Genomic DNA, 16,368 nt, shown 5'->3' on the forward strand with positions numbered 1-16,368 from the left:
TAGATGTGGTACTCTCTTAGAAGGGACATATTCCACCATGAGTGAGATATGTATACAAAATGTGCTGAAGCTAGTGGTTGTAGTTTTACAAACATTTTGAAAACAAAACCCATGTTTTGGCTTTTGAGTCTTTAGTTTACAATTATAATGTCATATCCTCCCTAATGCAAATGTCTTTAGAAACAATTCACAACAAACATGCCTATTTTTTACTTTTTCTCACAAGAGGATAACACATAGTAGGTAAAACTGAGAATGTATGTCACTTTTACAATATAAGAGTAAAAACAGATATTTATTTGGTCTGAAAGTAATGTTTTCTGTCATTTGAAATACTATAACAGAAACAAAGAAAGGAAAAGAATTACTGGGGATTGTAATTTGGCACTCAGAAATTCAACATACAACTGTTCTGCTACCATTGCACCTAATAGTGGATCTACTTCAGTAGATCGAACCACATATGGCCAAGACCATATGTTCGAACTCGTAAAAGTTTGAACACTGAAATAAAAACACATAAAACAAAAAAAACATGAAACTAAACATCTATAACAGGGGGACTACACCCCCCTGCACCCCCCCCACTCCCCCCTTACTTAAATATACCAACTCCGAGATCGCACTACGTTGTGGAAATGGGAAATCTTCCCTTTCCGCTCTGTACGGAGATCTCCATTCAGTCCGATCGAACTTTTACAAGTTCAAACATATGGTCTCGGCCATATGGGGTTCGAACTTGTAAACGTTCGATCAACTGAAGGGGACCCTAATAGCATAACCAATCTACCTACAGTTTATAGCTGAATATCCATACTTTGCTACTAAATGTCAAGTTGATCAGTAGTATAAGCCAATTTTGCTAGATTGGGCTAATGGGCTTACATGGTCACAGTAATGTGCCAAGCTATCTTGCATTGTTGTATTCAGTTTCTGTTAGGTGTTGGTATAGAACATTTGCTTAGGTTGGAAAATTGCAGTCCATATCCAGAACTTGTCTTTTTTGTAATATCCTTACATCTGAAATAAAAAAAAATCATTATGGATAAGAAAACATTTCTTTTACTGCATTTTACTTGACATTCTGCTCAGTTCACAGAAGACAATAATGGCACATAATGTCTTTGTTGAGGTAGCTTTAGATCAGAAGTTAAAACCCTGTACATTTCAACAGATTTTTTTAACTGTAACACACACTGGTTACAATACCATATTTTTAATGGATAAAATGGTGGGGGCCAAATTCAGAAGTATGCTGCATTGGTCCACCTGAGGTTAGTCTTACATGCCTTTTTGTAGCCAAATGCTATGTTATTATTACTGTGAATTTCATAATGAAATGTGAAGAGGGGGACTAATATATAACCTTTCAAAGACAGGCACTAGATGTTTTAGTTTATATGCCTTTACTGCCATACCTTGACATTTTACATTATATTCAGTTTCTTTGTGGATAGTCTAGAATTCTTTTTTTTACTTTTTTGAACAGAAAAGTTCTTTCTCACTGACTTATGATCCTCTTCCCATGCATGCACGCTGCAGAGTTCTCATTCCTACCTTAATGCATCCTTTACTAATGTGTGCATAATCAAGACATGCCTGTATAACATTGGTGCTATCATATTGTGCTAGTATTTACTGCCCATCACTGATTTTCAGCTCCCTTCAGGAAAAACGACGTCCATTCACACTATCAAATTAACAACAATACCCTATGTACCTAAGAAGTGGTAAGAGATCTGGGATCACAAGTAGACAGTGACCTTAACTTTGACCACCATGCGTCTACTGTAGTAAGGAAGGCTTTCTATGTAGCACACTTGATTAGCAAACGCATCGCCTCTAGAGCAAAGGAGGTTATAACCCCTCTATGGTCAATTCTAATCAGGCCCATAATTGAATATAATGCCCCTTTCTGCATGTACCGTACAAAGCACCTGTAGCAACTGGAGAAACCTCAGAGGTTTCTAAGTAAGAAGATCATGGGACTCCAGCACATGCCTTACACAGACCAACTAAAGTCCCTGTCACTATACTCAGTATCTTATAGATTTCGTAGGGGAGACTTATGCCTAGTTTCTGACAATCTCTGATCCAACCCTAATGAATCTGCTGCACATCTGTAAATCAAATGGGACAAGAGCTACCCAATCCAGGGACCTAAATATGGCCTGTGACTTGAATAGGACATTGTAGATGGCAGATTTGTCTCCCAGTGACTGCCACATCTTTGGAATAGGCTACCAATTCATGTAGATCAGAGCACCTCCATGACACTATTCAAAAGGAACCTAGATGTGTGGATGGGGCACCGCAAATCCTTACTGGGGACAGCACCCACAACCCTCCAGGACATGGACAGTCATTACTAAATGCAATCGTTGGTATTGACTAGGGTATCTATGGTATTACATTGGGATGAAATGGCTAGGCTTGAAATGACCTCCAGGTCGATAGCCTAGTAACCTCTATGATCCTGTAATACTGTCTGCTACATATTCCTTGAAATATAAGTCTGGAGAATGCAAAACCTTTCATGGTTAATGTATGTTTCAGGTAAAATAGAAGCATGCTGCTTAACTCAGAATTTCTAGTATGTTGTTTTACATTTGCATCAAGTGATTTTCATTAATTTTTTGGTATTGCTGATCCAGATTCAGATGCTGATAACATTATTGAGAAGGAACAAAATATTAGGTGAGAAATTGGATACAACAGTGATTGCATGAAGTAAATAACTATTATGCAGTGGTGCACATCAGAGGAGCCAAGGAGTGGACATACACATATATGTATCTCCACCTCTATTCCCAACAAGCAACAGTTATAACATAGACAAACCTAATGTTTTTTCAAAGTTAAACTATTTTGTTTCGTATCTTGGATATTATTTCATTTCCCAATAAAGATATGCTAATATCCCTACATTTTACAACATTCTGTCACTCTCAGGCAATTTGTAAACATGTTTCTGAGTAGTATTATCCCTCACTGTTAGTGTTCATTGCTACTCAGTATGTTATCCCTCACTGTTACTGTTCACTGTTAGTCTATATGTTATAACTCACTGTTACTGTTCATTGTTACTCGATATGTGATCCCCTCACTTTTATTGTTTGTTGTTATTCAATATGTTATCCCTCACTGTTACTGTTCATTTTTCTCAGTATGTTATCCCTCACTGTTACTGTTCATTGTTATGTAATATGTTATCCCTCAATGTTACTGTTTATTGTCACTCAATATGGTATCCCTCACTATTACTGTTCATTGTTACTCAGTATGTTATCCCTCACTGTTACTGTTCATTGTTATTTAATATGTTATCCCTCACTGTTACTGTTCATTGTTACTTGATATGTTATCCCGTACTGTTACTGTTCATTTTTCTCAATATGTTATCCCTCACTGTTACTGTTCACTGTTAGTCAATATGTTATAACTCACTGTTACTGTTCATTGCTATTCAATATGTAAGTATTATGCTTTAAAATCAGACCAGGCTGACAAATGTGAATGTTGCATGCAGCAGTACAATGGAGTAGTACTGTGTGTACAATTGTTGTGAAATAGTATATGTTAGGTAATATGGCATGTTCATGAATCCCTGTGGGCGTTGTTTAAGCTACAATCCTTAGCTTTTTTCATCACTGTAAGTACTTCCTGTTGGACCAGAAGGTAGTGTTTACAGTTTTTAATTTTTACAGCTTATTAAATATGCAGGCAGTGAAGATATTGAGTTCTATGTGTGTGGCTGCCAATAACTCAGTTATGTAGAAAAATCCAACAAATTCTCTGGCACGTCTTTATAAGTAGTAATGCTTTTTTATCAACTTCCCTTAATTTTGTGGATCATGGAAAATTCTGCCTTACCTCTGGAAATTTCCTATGGATTCCATCATAGCTGCCATAGTTGTGGTCCATGGTTAAGAGTTTTCCTGCAGCAGCATTCCAGCATCTGTAATGTGTTTTGTAGGAGCTCATTACAGACACTGGAATGTGCTCTACAGTGGCAATAGTATTACTCTTATTGTAAGTCCGGTGTACTTTCTTTGTAAAATGTTTCTGAATCAGACAACATTGTGGGCTCTGTGGAACACGCAAGGAATGATACTTATTTTAATATAATAAAACAAACATCAGAGCAATCAAAATGGAATGTGTGGATGCGAACCTGATGGTATGGGTCAGTGTGCTCATCAACACCACTAGCGACTTTGGTTTGATTTAAATTACAGCCTAAATACAGGAAGGTCTACAGGGTGGGAATGAGCAGCCATTAGCCTTCACCCATTTATGGGGGATGAGGGGTGTTGAGGAACCTCATGCTTCAGTACCACTAGTGAAAACCTTGGAGTGCCACGGGCACAAAAATCATGAAATCTTTAGAGCAGTCCTCACTGGTTGCCATGAACAAGAAAGTGTACATTGTGATAACCTGAAAACATTACTGTTTTGCATTTGGGGGGGGGGTCACTTGTTAGTACTAAACACAAAAAGCCTGTTCCTGGTGTACTATAACTGATGTTGTGGTTGCACTGGCTAACCTTTGTCCCAAAGTTGAAGAAATCAAACACAAATAAGCAAAAAATATACACACATATTCAGAAGTCAGTGGGCTGAACCCACAACATGTTACAAATGTACAATATGCTGCTGTATGGATTTCATTATAAAACCAACTTAAGCAGCAAAGAACAATATTACTGATTAAGGTGAGTTCAAGACGGCAGCACTGTCATTTAAAAATGTACTGACTTGGGATCAGAAACAATGCTGGAATATTGAAGAGCTGGCTTCAGGGAAGAAGAAAGTATACACCACAAAAACATAAAAATTAGTAAAACGTCAAACCACATCAAAAAAGCGACAAGGAAACCTACTGATAGGACATGTAATTCTTTTTATTACATCTGTTCTGGTACCTCGGCTTCTCGCCTTCTGTTGGAACATTTATTAAACTCCAAATGTGTCCCTTATATACCAGTCCTTGCCAACAATAAATCAATAAAAATTTTCCCATCAAATCATTGCTGCATTAATTAAATATTTTACTACAAAGCCAGTTTTAAAGTGCAAACAGACTGGAAAAAAGTCTGAAACAATAGTTTTTGAACTCACAATTATTACCGCTGTGAAATGCGATTTCATACATAAGAAATTAACAATTAATGTGCATACATCTACAATGCTATAATTTTACAAATAATTTTTTTCTTTGTGAATATATATAGCATATAACCACCAGTGAATGCAACAAATATAAATACATCAAATGTTAGATACCTAAACAGTATCACATTGATAAAACATTAATCAACTTTTATTACTTCCTCTGAATATAAAATTTTAACATATAGTTGAAATATGAACCAGAATTTTATGAAATTTAATATGATTTTCTAACTTTTATAAATATTTATATTTACTACTGAATTATGTTAAATATTCAAATTTTTCCTCTAAGTTCATTCCCTGGGGATATAGGGTATGAAAATTAATAATCATACTACTTTCCAGCCTATTTAACTGCTGTTTAAAATTACCCTCTCTAGATATCAGACATGTCAGAATACTAAAAAATAAACTCTTGTCCAACCCTTGATGTTTAGATAAGAAATGCATGGCAACTGGACTTTTCAGGTCAGTGGGTTTCCTTGTCATTATGTGGTTTGAAGAAGAAAGTATACAGTCTGAAGTTTTCTCCCTAGAAAATCTGAGTCAACAGAATCATTAAATGGAATTGTGAACAAAATAAACCAAAAATATAAAAATGGAGTAGCATAAGGGAGGTCAGGAGTTCCAAACTGAAGAGTCAACTTCAGCATGGACATGAGGAAAGTACTGTTTCACAAGGAGGGTGGTGGACAACTGAGTGGGTTCTCAGCCAGGTAAAGTAAAGTAAAATAACTGAATCATTAAAAAAAAGCTAATAAATCACTGTAAATGGGGATATAGGATGTTAGCAGCAATCAAACTTGACATACCATCAGAATTCTTCCAAATTAATTGAGGATAAGGTTACTGGAGAAGAACCAGATTTTGGTACCTCTGACTTTGAGACATACACACATGATTAAAACTGTTATACTTTCTCTCAACCAGGAATAAAAACAGCAGTATAGTCAAAGGTGACCTGTTAGAATGGAAATGCTTCTAAAGGTCAACTCAGCATATGTGTCCTATTTGTGATGTACTACCTGTAGGCTTCATTAAGATCTGTTACCACACTAATTTATATGGAAAAACTAAATGAGACACTAAAGACAGACTCACCACCTGGCAGAGGTTCAGGGTGAATAGCTGTTGGATTTAGTAAAGATGGCCTTTAGCATGCCATCATCATGGCTTGGGGCTGTTCTGCATGATAAAAGAGCCAGAGACTATAAAATATATCATGCAGTGAAGAGGAGAAACAGTAACAACAGCAAAATCATGGGCAGCAGTTAGAAGCGCCTTGTTCTTCAGATAGGCTGGTGGCTGGGTTGACTTCTGAGAGAAGGCTAAATACCCTCCCTTTATCTACAAAGGTTTTTCTGAGTGCTTCGGCTTACTCTCATATACTAAATATATGCTGTAGTGTGAACTAGTGATTCCCAAACTGCCCATAGGTGCAGGTATTGTGCATTAGTGAATGTGTGTGCATCTCATAGTAGACTGACATCTCAAGTGTGACTAGTTTCTCTGCCTTGTGCCTAGTGAGTGCAAGACATGTTCTGCCTCCTCTACTACCCTTAATCAAATAAAATGGGTATTGGATAATAAATAAATTAAAATGTTTATAAGTAATTCAAAACATTTTTCATTAACTGCTACTTTTCACAGGTATAGATTATGATGGAGTCGATCATAACCACCAAATATTAACATATAAAAATTGCACTGTTATAGATACGTATTCATGGAACAAATTTCATGAAGTGCCAGCAAAATGGGTCAGCTTTAGAATGCTCCTGTCAGTCATTACTCTAATAAACCTAACAATGCATTATTGCACTCTCACAGTACATTTGCAACATGATTATAAAAAGGGATGTCAAGCTCACATGCTTCCTAATGTAAAACAGAATTAATACAAAATGATCATGAAATCTACATGATAAAATGTTTGTGCTAGTATTATTATTTTAAATGTAAAAGTCAGATAAGCATATTTCCCAGGAAAAATACTGATATAAAGTAGTAAAGTGAATGATTACTAATGATGTCCCTCCTGCAAAAGGAAATTTCATGAAAATACAGGTGAGGTCACTGATGACCACTGCACTGAATCTGTTTTAGCAGAAGCAAATAGGCAGAAGTGGATAACTTGGAAAAACTATTTTGTGCAGGAAGCTCCCGCACCTGTCATATAGGATGCTACAACCACCCCCGAACAACACCCCCTCCTAAACTATTTTAATTAACTTTGAGATCACTAAACCTTAGAGAAATTATCATTGGCAGCAGAGTTGGAGTATTACATGTATTAACATTAAATAAACAGGCTTAGATGAAATGGTCGGCAATGATGAGAATGTATACCATTTGATAACTTTCTCGATGAAGTAAAATGTCACATCGTACATGTAAATTCAAAATTATTGAACAACATGACTGGCAGATGGAAAATTCCATTATAAGTGTCTTTTATTTCAAATACAACATGTAAAATGTCTATTGTTTTAAAGCTAAGGAAAACCTCCTATTTTCATTACTAAGTGTGAGCCCAGAATTTGGTACAGTGTGGTAAATACAGTTTTATTAAATTATCTTTTCTACAAAGTAGCAAGAGTTTGTGTTTCCCTATAGAATACTTTGTTATGTACTAGTTCATTTTGAGAGCATAAATATTCACTTAACCTTTGGTGTTCTAAAGATTTATACACATGACAGACTTTGATTGCAGCATCTCTGAAAAATTTGACAAATTGTATGTTCATTGTCATTTACATCTTGAAAACTAAATTACATTTCTGCATGTGCTGGAAATAACTAATCTTGTATGCAGTATTCAGATGATGAAAGAGCCAACGCATCAGTCTAACTTAATTTCTTCTTGTTTCAGGTAATGTACTTTTTTCCAGCGCCAGCTTTAAACTACATAAGGCAGTCCTTTAATATCTAGCTGAAACCTCAAGGCAGTCCTGCTACTAGAAGAGATGGAAATAATAAAAGTAGCAACAACACACTGAACTTAATTATGAAAAAGCTACTTGAAGAGAGCCTTTTGTATCACCCACGTCACAATGTTAATAAAAATCTAGGCTGCTGCTTGGCAAAAAGCCAGCATATGAAGAGCGATAACAGAACAGGCTGCCTCCATTAGGCTGAAACTTATTTCTTCCTACAACCAATACTGTACTGATATTTTTTCTGTGCTGTGTGACCCTTATGGGCACACATTTTCTTTATCTGTGCAAAATTTAGCTGCAGGCCATCTGAGCTTTACAATCCTAACAGTTCAGAAACCAATCATCTCTCTGACTTAACCAAAAACTGAGGATGTCAAAGCTGCAAATAAGTTGTTGCCACTGAGTCTACCTGTTAGATCTTATATAGTATCACCTTTTATAGGTTACATAAGATGCAGAAATGTAAAGAAGTAGTAGAACTACATGGCTTGAAGGACCAATGAGACAATTTTTAAACATTTGGGAGTAAAAATAATCAACCACGTTTGGAGAATTCACAGATGAAAGCTGACTTTTGCAAAATTCCAAATGAAGCCAAGGTTCAGCATAGAATCAGACCCTTCTGTGTGGACCAGCAAGGAATATGAAAATATTCTCCAAATGAACATGACACAAGGGACAGAGCTGAAGCAGGTAGAAACATCCCTCTCATCTGTCATTGCTCTGGTGGTGGTACTAACTATAACATTTACACTGGTATTGACCTCCTTGGTGACATATCAAGTCCACAAGTGGAAACTGAAAATAAAAAAGCTGAAGAAAGCCCAAGAGGAATATGAAAGAGATAATAAGAAGATTAAACACCAGAATAAGACAACATCTCCTTAGAAACTTTCTTGGACCTGAGTAAAGAAGATGCATTTTTATAAAGGAAAACATATACTGAAACAAAATAAATCAAAGCATTATATCTATATCATATAATCAATTGGTATCCTTTTAATCTGATATCAAACTATCTGATATCAAACTAATATTATTCAGAAACAAATAATGCCAAGCTAAAATGTTAACCAGAGAATTAACATCCTTAATTACATTTAAAGCCCTATAGTTTGAGACAACTGTATGCATATATATATATATATATATATATATATATATATATATATATATATGTAGATATTAGTCGCACTGTGTTTATATTAAACTTAATTTACCAGTTTGTCATTTATTCTCTCTTAGATTCTCAACAAGCAAAGATTATAAGCTTAAACATGTATGCTATGTTTCCAAACCACATTTTTAAAAAATGTTATGCCTGAGGATATAAATAAAGTACACAAAATACAAATATATTAAGGAACAAAGGAAGGCCTGACAGAAATGTAATCAATATTTGCCCTGACATTCACTGTATATACTTACAATATGTGTGAAGGGCAAATATTTGATGGAAGGATATATTTTATTCTGCTATGGGAGAAATTGTATTTTCTTAAACATGAACAGTTCAGACAATAAATATAAGTATTGTTGATACTGAACAAAGTTTTTGATCAATTATGGTTGTTTTGCACATTAAATAAATAGCTATAGAATATGAATTATTCAGTTTTACTGTTTTAACTTTCGTTTTTTATAGAAAATTTAAAACACTGCATTGCTGGTTGAAGTTCAGATGACAGTTTGGTGCATTACCAAATTTTGAATGTGTTTCTATCATTAAGCCATACCTAGAGGAAGGCTTGTCTAATATTAAGATAATATGGACTCTTTTGTTATACAGAAGAATGTTACAATGGTATGACACTTCTGAATGCACTACGTTTACATGGCTCAAGGAAAGTATAGTTTACATAATAAGACATAATGTTTGTGGATAATCAGTAATGGTAAACTAAGAGGTGGACCCAGCACCAATCACTGAAGAGACAAAGCGTAGGTAAGCATAAAATCTTACTTATTCACATAAGCTGATAGAAACCTCACTGAAACATGAAAGGAAAAGAGCCAAAGACAAGATATAATGCAAACAAATCACAAGGAGATCTGTTGTCAAGGTATGTTCTTCCCAGGTTCATGGGTAAATAGCAGCCAATCAGTCTGCAGACCATCACAAGCCTAGTCAAAAACCCATATTCAAAAATTCCCTCCATCCTGAAGGGGGGCAAGGCATGGTAGATTGAGGGAAAATTTCAGACTGCTCATTAAATTATCTATGTTTATAAGGAAGGTAGGAAGGATGCTACTTTGCTTGAAAAGTAGTGGAAGACTGTTCTAGAAATTTGGGATATATTGGGATATGAATATATTACACTGTGTTTTATTTATTTGCTAATGAAAGTTTAGTTATTTAAATGGATATTTTGTAGTACCATCTCTTCTGTGAAGAAATAAAAGAACAAATAGGGTTGAATCCTTCATGACTTAAAAAGGCTAGCCACAGATCTCCACACAGGATTTGATAAGAGACTGGGTAGAGAGAAAGGGATGCTGGTCTGTCCTGATAGCTAAGATTCTTGATGCCACTGATCTTTTTAATTCTGAATCTTTGAGGTCTCTCAAGCTGAGCGAGCCAAAAGGTGCATTATATTTAATAATTGCTCTGATGAGATAAAAGTATGTAGAAGAACTGTTTTTGCAAATTAGAAGAGACAGATAGAAGAATGTCCAAACTGCTATGTAATCATGAATGTCAAATTATAAGGAGTTATCAGCAAGAGTGCCTAGATCCCTAACAACATTGTCTGACTAGTGGGTTGTGACACTCTATGTGAAAATGTTTTGTTTACCAAAATGATCTAGATTACATTTTTTCACATTTAGTTTAGACCATCGTCCTTGCACCAGTTGTTGACATGGTCTAACCCATCTTGGAACAATTGAGAGAGAGTGGAAGGCCAACTACCAACACCCAAATTCCAGTTGTCTTCAAACCTAGATTACCATAGGCCAGGAGTGTTGGCCTGAAGGTTTGAGAAATATATGCCAAATAGGAGAGGGCGCAGCACTGAGCCCTTTGGTACACCACTGGATTGTTTTTCTTTTTTTTACTTTTAAAAGTGGCAGCTCTGCCTTTAACCACATGCATTTTGTCAGACAACCAGTTCACTATCTACCACAAAAATTTATTTTATGTATTTATCCTTTGTTGACAAGGTTGCTACCACTAGGCAAGAGATTTTTTGTTAGGGGAGACCCAAGGTGGTATATATACTAGCAGGAGAAATTTGGCCAGGGCACTAAGGAACTTCCCCTACACTTTTTTGATATGTTGCTTTAGGATCTTTTCTATCCACCTGAGCTACCACCATTTCAGTTAAGTGGACCTTGGTTTAGCAAGTTCATAGGTTCATAGATTAGTACTAGACTAACTGCCCTTGTGAGCCATTTTAAGCCTAGCCAATTATCCCTTGTGAGACTCAAACCCTGCACCTTCTGTTTGTAAGGCAAACACCTTAACCATTAGGCCATCCACCCAACCCTTCAGGAGTGCAGCACTCCCACTCCCCTTTGCTGCACTGCAGTGCGTGTACTGGAAATTAATACATGCTTCTGGGGTGGAAATAGAACTCATGGCCTTCTGATCTTCCAGCACCAAAAACAAGTGTGCTACCTGAACATATGAATGTATACTCAGATTTAGAATTCTGTCAATAATGCCTGCATGTGGAATAGTGTCAAAGGCCTCGGCCAGGTCCAGATATTCTGTACATACTACATAACTGCTATCCACTGCCTTAGTTAGCTTTTCAAAGAAATTAATGATCTTAAAGAGGCAGAACATTCCACTGACAAAGCTGAATTGATGAAGGTCAAGGATTAAGGGACTCGATGTCTAAATTAAAGAGGTCTGAGATAATATGTTCTGTAGCTTTACATGTGAGGCTAGTGAAGGTCTATAGTCTCCAGGGTCAAGGGTTTGGCCACCATTGTATAACAACATTACAGTGTCTATTTTACAGGCCTCAGGACTGTAACCAGTGAAGAGGCCTAGATAAAAGAGGTTAAGTAGGGGTCCAGATAGGCCATATTTGATACTGACAGTTAAGCAACTTGGTGTATTATCAGGTCCAAGGGACGAGATGTTCTTAGCTTTTGAGAGGGCCGAAATAACTTGTTCCATACTAGTTAAAGGGGATGGCTGGGATTGTTGAATCTATGAAATAGTTATAACTGTGGGTTGAGTAAAAGTTGAACTAAATTTGTAAGCTAGAACATTAGCTATTTTTTCTGTACTGGAGTTTGCATTATTATTACAGACTAGCTCAAACATTGTTGGGAGTTAGTTCTTAACTTCCTCATATAGTTAAAGAAAAATTTGCAGTTATTTTTAGTTTTAGTGACTATTTTAAGTTCATATTCAGCTTTGAGCTTCCTAATGGTTCCCCTTAAGCTCTTTACTAGTTTGCTTAAGTGTGCACTTTAGGTCTGTAGAACTCTTATAAACATTATTTCTTTTCTTGCAGAATTTATTTATTATGGGTATTCTGTCACAGAGGTTTGTTTCTAAATTTCTCATTACATTTCATGTGGTTAAGGACGGGCTTATCAATACAAATACTTAAGTGGGAGTTGTAGTGAGAGGCATAGTCATCAGCTTAAAGAACAACAATAGGAGTGTATTGTTAAATGCTCAACTTCTCTGTCATTTTTCTCCCTATTTACAGTCCCCTGCTATGAATAAACAATACAGCTTGTAAAATATGTTAACTAGACTGGTTCTATCCACTAGAAGAGTACCTTACTGTACTGTGGTGGTTTCACTTTCAAAAAACTTTTTTTCCTACCTGGAAAGGCTTACTGCAGTCTCCAATTCATTGATGTCATCAAGGCCAATGAATACAGGTAGTTTTCTAGCCAATTCCCTCCCGAAACTGACATCACCATGACAGTCCTAAAAACCCACCCATGATGTGATGTCACAGCTCCTTGGTCCTTCACCTAGCCATACAGAAAGTAAAGGCTAGAACAAGGAAACAGTACATGAGTCAAGTCTCCTGCTGTGAGCTGTCAATCACAGCAGGTACAGCTTAAATTACCTTTAGCACTTTGACAGATAGGGAAGTTAGGTGTGAACGGGGATGGGAGATGAGTCAAAGTAGTACAATTCAGGCTTCACAAAAGACTGCAATTTAGCCATTCTAAAAAGAAGCAGCAGTAAAAAGCACTTTAACAGTCTGTTCTGTGGCATTTGTACTGTTTGTATTTTAAGTCGTCATAACGGCATGAAATGTTACTTTAACTGACTAAAAGAAAGCAGTGTATGCACATAAAATCATTGCAGTGGCAGGAGCTTTAGAAAGAAAGAGGTCTGCATGATGTGATTTTTTTAAAGACAAGCACTGCATTGTGGGATACCTAGAGGCAGACTAAACAATCAAAAATCAATGAAGGAAACACCAAACCATGATGAAATAAACATGTTTTTTTGAGTCTGTGGGTGTGGTTGTCCTTTAAACAATAGGATCCATCAGAGGAGGAAGGTTTGCTTTTGAGAACTCCCTAAACAAAGAGGTGTTTACAGGGAAAGTACTAGCATTTTTAAAGGAAAACTCCACTAATTTATCATTGGATTTAACAATGCAGGATAATACTTGTGGAGATATGCAAGAATTGATCATATTTATGAGAACTAGATTAAGTAAGTATGCATTTGTACAGTTTCTATAACTGTTGGGGCTTCTCCCACTCCTGTTTATACCTGCAGTTTTGAAATGATTCCTAATGTTGAAACTAAACAAGCAGAAAAAAAGTGTGTTTTGATGCAAAGACATTACAAAATGCCTTGCATTGTAACAGGTATTAAAGTGAGACTGTACAAGAGTTGTCATCTAGGCTGTAATTTTAAAGTCAGGAGCAAAGTGAATTAAGATGGACAAAAGCCTTATAACAGAAACCATATCCTGGGTTATGGAATGCCTCCACAAACACTAGGCCCAAATACAAGCCTAAATATGGAAATGTTACAAATATACCCACTACTTAGAACAAACTGCAGAAATGTTTCTCACAGCTGAAAAGCAGCAGTGAGCCTTTAAATGAAAGTTTTAAACAGCTAAAGGAGCCTCTAGAAAAAAGAGTTTAACTGCAACAAGTTATCAACAGATGCTTAATAAAAGTGGACAATTTCCAGTTAATACCTCACACACAGTGAAACTAGCTAGAAAAATACACAGTACACAAAGTGCTATAAATAACAAAGAAATAAAGAACAAAATAAACAAAAAACAGGATACTTAATGTTATATTTTATAGGTCCGAGTTTCCTCAGTGTCTTTCCTTCGTTCAGCTCAGTGTGAAATGGCAGAACACTCACAAATGAACTTCTTAGGTAACAGAAAGTTGAAACCTGAGACAGCTTTTAAGAAAGAAATCTCAAAAGAACCAATGAGGTGCTTAGTCTAAGCTGTAGTCCAGGTGACCTCAGTCAGCCAATGACCTCAAACAATTCTCTCTCACTGAAATGCCTGATGGCTTTGGCTAAACCAAGATGTCCCTGAATATGTGCTTAGACACACAGCCTCCACAAACACTAGGCCCAAATACAAGCCTGAATATGGAAATGCTACAAATATTCCCACTACTTAGAACAAACTGCAGAAATGTTTCTCACAGCTGAAAAGCAGCAGTGAGCCTTTAAATGAAAGTTTTAAACAGCTAAAGGAGCCTCTAGAAAAAGAGTTTAACTGCAACAAGTTATCAGAAACAAACAACCCAACAGATGCTTAATAAAAGTGGACAATTTCCAGTTAATACCTCACACACAGTGAAACTAGCTAGAAAAATACACAGTACACAAAGTGCTATATAGTCTCCTGTAGAAATTTATCTAAAATGAGAGCCCTGATGAAGAACAATGCAAAAAATGTGATCCCCTCCCCCATGTTATTGCTAATGTGAGCACTCCACCCATTTTTATTTATTTATTTGTTTATTTTTTGTTTACTGAGTGTCTTTTGGATACTTTTTCAGGCACTGTGTGTCGGAACAGTGTCCTGTCTCCTACCAGCAAATTTATTCTCCTTGCTTTTCTCCATATATTTTGGCATCTGCTGATTCTGCACTAATGAGTTAGTAAGTTTCATTGTGCCACTTCGCACATGCACGTACACCCACACCCACACACAAACACACATATATGTATATATAGGTATACATGCATTTAGCCGTCCGTTAACTTGTCGACGTACCAAATGTCGAAAGCAGTGCAGCAGATTCTCATATTTACAAACTGGAGATAGCTGAAAGGCACAATTACCCCCCTTTTTGACCCATGGTAGCGCTTGTTTAGGTGGTAGAGTGGTTGGAAATGTCGCATTCGGTGTTTTGTATGACAGTCCGACCATTCATCACTTTAAAAATTGACGTTCTGGTTCGGAAAAACTAATGTTCGGAGATCGTTTCATCGACGAAATGCATGTACACAATATATATATATATATATATATATGTATATATATATATATATACTTTAAATTCTTAAAAGATGGAAATGACAAAAATTTACATTCACGAATGTCCAGATCGTAGTAAGTTTTCACTGTGAAAGGAGTCAGTTGGCCAATGTGGTGAACTTTGCCCTTTTCTCAACTGTAGTACAATCTTGGAGTTGTTATATTAAGTTGGGATTGTGGGTTTTATTTGCTTTGGTTTGTATTTTTTAAGTTTTGTTGGCCGATTGTTTACTTACCAGAGGAAATTTTATGACAATCTGGACATTCGTGAATCTAAACTTTCATTGTTTCTGTCTTGCCATTTTACAACTCGACGTTATGGTAATTCATTGTTTTAACATAGATCTATATATATATATAAATATATATATATAGAGAGGGGGGGGATAGATATATATGTATACTTTCTGTAAAATACTCACTTGACTTTGTAATACAGCTTTTACTTGTTCAACTGAAAATGTGACTTGTTTCATTTCTTTCAGAACTGTTAAACTCTGATACTTTTATTTCCTGTACAGGCTAAGTCAGAGGAATGTCTTTCTGTCTAGAAATCTTTATTTGAAATCTTTGCACCAAGATAGGATTTAAACTGTGGTCCCTCAGCATAAGAGTCTGTTGCTTTACCATCTGAGCCATATTGTCTACAGGTCACAGTTTAGTCACAGCAAAGTTTGAAAACTCCATGGTAGATTAATTTTTTTTTCTTTTATGTATTATTTCACTTATTTTCACCCTTATTTTTCATTGTCATTTTGCACACCAGTTAGCACAAATTCCCACCAGTTGAGCTG

The 16,368-nt window shown here is 36.0% G+C and overlaps 1 long non-coding RNA gene across 1 annotated transcript in view; it reads left to right on the top strand.

Moving 5' to 3' along the window:
* Nucleotides 1-9,721, top strand: part of LOC122790128 — a 171,572-nt gene extending 161,851 nt beyond the window's left edge. The window contains exon 2 of the long non-coding RNA XR_006362928.1: nt 8,048-9,721. This is a non-coding gene — a long non-coding RNA (uncharacterized LOC122790128). The remainder of the gene's footprint in view (nt 1-8,047) is intronic.
* Nucleotides 9,722-16,368: the final 6,647 nt, after the last annotated feature.

Source organism: Protopterus annectens, chromosome 15.part0 (assembly GCF_019279795.1).
Source record: "Protopterus annectens isolate FY-2018-M chromosome 15.part0, PAN1.0, whole genome shotgun sequence".
NCBI classification, from domain to species: Eukaryota; Metazoa; Chordata; order Ceratodontiformes; family Protopteridae; genus Protopterus; species Protopterus annectens.